This window comes from Fukomys damarensis, unplaced genomic scaffold (genome assembly GCF_012274545.1).
Source record: "Fukomys damarensis isolate Sample0158 unplaced genomic scaffold, DMR_v1.0_HiC HiC_scaffold_39, whole genome shotgun sequence".
Classification (NCBI taxonomy): Eukaryota; Metazoa; Chordata; class Mammalia; order Rodentia; family Bathyergidae; genus Fukomys; species Fukomys damarensis.
The window spans coordinates 98,802,012-98,805,368 of record NW_022900951.1 but is presented as its reverse complement, the minus strand read 5'-3'; the positions used below and the strand labels follow the sequence as shown (position 1 = coordinate 98,805,368).

At 30.3% G+C, this 3,357-nt stretch overlaps 1 pseudogene; it reads right to left on the bottom strand.

Moving 5' to 3' along the window:
* Positions 1-3,357, bottom strand: part of LOC104855656 — a 31,688-nt pseudogene that overhangs the window by 24,910 nt on the left and 3,421 nt on the right.

Here is a 3,357-nt window from a genome sequence, read left to right as displayed (position 1 = left end):
AAAAAAAAAAAAAAAAAGAGACACTATTAAGTACCAGGCCATGTTGCAATTAAAAGACCTTAAGTGAAACAACTATAAATATCACTTTCTTTAAATGATTTATAAGTATAATATGACAACAGTATAGGGTTAATATGCTTGATATTGTTTAAATCTCCAAGGAGTCATTTAATATTTAAAATTTTCAGGTTTTTAACTATGTTATGAGTTCCCTAGCCTTCATGAAAGGGCAAAAAGATTTGTTTTACTTATTCATTAAAGTATTCATTTATTCAATTTGTATTTATTAATAAACTACAATGTACAAAGCCCTGTGTAAGGTATTTGGAATGAGTGATGAGGAAAACATCCATGCACAGTTACTCTCCTTACAAACAGCCGCAGAAAGGTGTGAAAAATGTCCCTATAATAAAAGTATGCAGAAGAACTCTGTTATACTGCAGAAATGAAATAAAGGTTTCTTTTTTGGTAAAAAGATCCATTAGCAAAGGCTTCTCTGTTGAAGTCAGAGATGAAGACAGTTCTTTAATGACAAGTCAAAATGAATCCATTGATTGACTAGTGAAGGGAAGGGGAGAAGAGGGGAAAAGAAAATAACATAGTAGAGTTTGTATATGTATTCTATAAAGCAGAGAGGAAACGGGGACAGAGCGCATAAAATACAAAGACCGATGTGTTCTGCAATACAGAGTTTGAGAATAAAATTTTGAGAGATTAGAAAAGTTAAAGAGCTTACCATGTAGAGCTGTGTAGAGTAGGCAAAGGCCCTTTGTTTATATCCTAAGAATACAAGAAAATGATTAAATCTTGTATAGTGTCTAAATGTATGCTTTAGAAATTATCATACTTGTGTTTTGAAAACATCACACTCACCAAAATCCAGGTGGAATGGGGCTTAGGATAATGGCTAATAAGTTGATAGACTACTAGACTAGTGGAAGGTTAAAATGATGATAGCATGGACAAGGATTCTTGCTCTAGATATAGCTAAAATGCACAGATTTTATATTTGAAGGATAAAATTACTATGATTTATTGATGGGTTCAAAATTGAGGTGGTGTTATTGGTAAGTGTGAAATATCAAGGATGAATACAGTTTTCTGTTCTGTCTTCCGAATGGCATTCAATTTTTCATTTTCCCAATTGTTCAATTGCCACTGGCAATTTTTTTTCCAATTTTTTGGACCATCTGCACAAATACATGAACATACATCAGGATTAGAAATAAATTTGCCTTCTTTCAAATGAGTATGCTTATTTTTCCTACAAACTCACAGATTTTTATTATTGGTGATACATAATAATTTTATCTTTGTGATACATAATAATTATACAGTATTCATCTTGGGGTATTGGTATATACATACACATATCACATCTTAATCATTTTCACTTCCCCATGGCCTCCTCCAATTCCCTCTCCCCCTTTTCCCAGAGACTTTTCCAACTTTACATTGATAGACAATAGAAATTCAGTGAATATTGGGATTACTGGTTTTAGCTTCAACAGATTCTTGTAAGGCATTCCTTCTGTACATAGAACAAAAGAAAAGCTAAATAAATTAAAAACAATCTACCGCTCTTGTACAATTAAATCAGGCTAAAATTGCAGAACACAAGTTTGCTACCTTGAAATCTGGAGAAGAGAAATATACATAAAGCCGAAATTGCTTATCTCTAACAGACATTGCAGAAGCCATAATCTGGTAGAAACTTTTGAATGACAGTAAAGACTAAGTGTGCAATAGCATAACTGAAAGATCCTCAGTATCTCCACAGTTCCATTTATCTCAAAATAAAACAAAACAAAATAAACAAACAAAAAACCCACAGTTTTGTTTTCATTGTAAAGAACAAGGAAAAGTCTTGAGGTTTGGGGGTGGTCAGAGAAAAATCATACACCCAGAATTTTCTCCATAGTAAAGTTTAATTCTGTAGAAGAAAATACTTTACCCGCATTTTTTTTCTTTAACTTTCCTTTTTAATTGAGGGACAAAGACAAAAGCAAACAACAACAAAAAGCTAAGAAATACTACTTGTGAAAGTCAAAACCAATGAAAACAAGAACACTAACCACTAATTTCATAACATCATAATAGAAAACTTATTTTGGCCCCATTTTACTATCACACAAAGAGGATTTTGATTTTAAAAATGGAGATTACAGCTGAAAGGACTTCAAAATACAGATTCTCTTTGAGAATCTCAAAGTACAAAGAGAGATAAAAAGAAGGGCATTAGATTAAATTGAAATCTCTGGCACCTGTAGGTACAAGACACATCAAATACAGCCTAATTTCTAGCCAAATTAATACATATCCTTACAATAAAAGACCACTTAACTGAATTCTAAATTTTGTATATCATATGTATCTATAAAAATTACAGAGAGTAGAAAGGGTATTGAAAAAGTTTGAAAAGAAAATAAAACAAGAAGCATTAGACACAGACATAACATAGGTATTGCAATTAATTTTTTGTTTTATTGAGTAAAATATGTTTTTGCTAATGAAAACATCAATTTTTCTGGAAGAAACAGCTAATTTTCTTATGTTTGTGGAATATTTGTATAAAAATGACTAATTTAAAAAACTGAAGGTAGTAAAAGACAAAAGTTAGAGCAAAACAAACAAAACAAAAAGGTCATTTAGGGGAAAATCTATGAATCTCAGAATCCATGAATAAATACAAAATTTCATTAAAAATTTTAAACAAATAATAATGAGAACAAAATGTGAAGTTTCATAGAATTTTTATAGTACTGCACTCTCAGAGAAAATATTTTATGATTTTTATTATTGAATATGTAACTATAATGATATATTAACCAAGATTCAAATGAAAAGCATAAATTAAAATTAAAATTAAAATTTTGAAGGTTATAAATAATTGTCATTTTTATATTAAAGGTGATAATGGGAAAATAAATGATATGCAAGAACCCATAGTTAACATAATCAGATTAAAAACATAATAAATAATAAATGAAAATGCTGGGAACTCCAATTATTGTAATAAATTTAGTGATTAGGACAGAGTCATCAATACACTAGACGTAGGTGAGGAAAAATCAGTAACCTTGATGATAGGTTAGTTTAAACTTACAAACTGAGATGAAAGAAAAAGAATGAGGATGAAACCAGAAAGCTGGAAATAATGGTGTAAATTTATAATCCCATTACTTTGGTAGGTTGAGGCAGGAGGATTTCAAGTTAAAGCCCAGCTTGGGCAATTTTGCTAGCAATACTTTGTAAAGAAAAAAAAAGAAAGATGAAAGAAAGAAAGAAAGAAAGAAAGAAAGAAAGAAAGAAAGAAAGCAAGCAAGCAAGCAAGCAAGCAAGCTTAGCACAAACCTA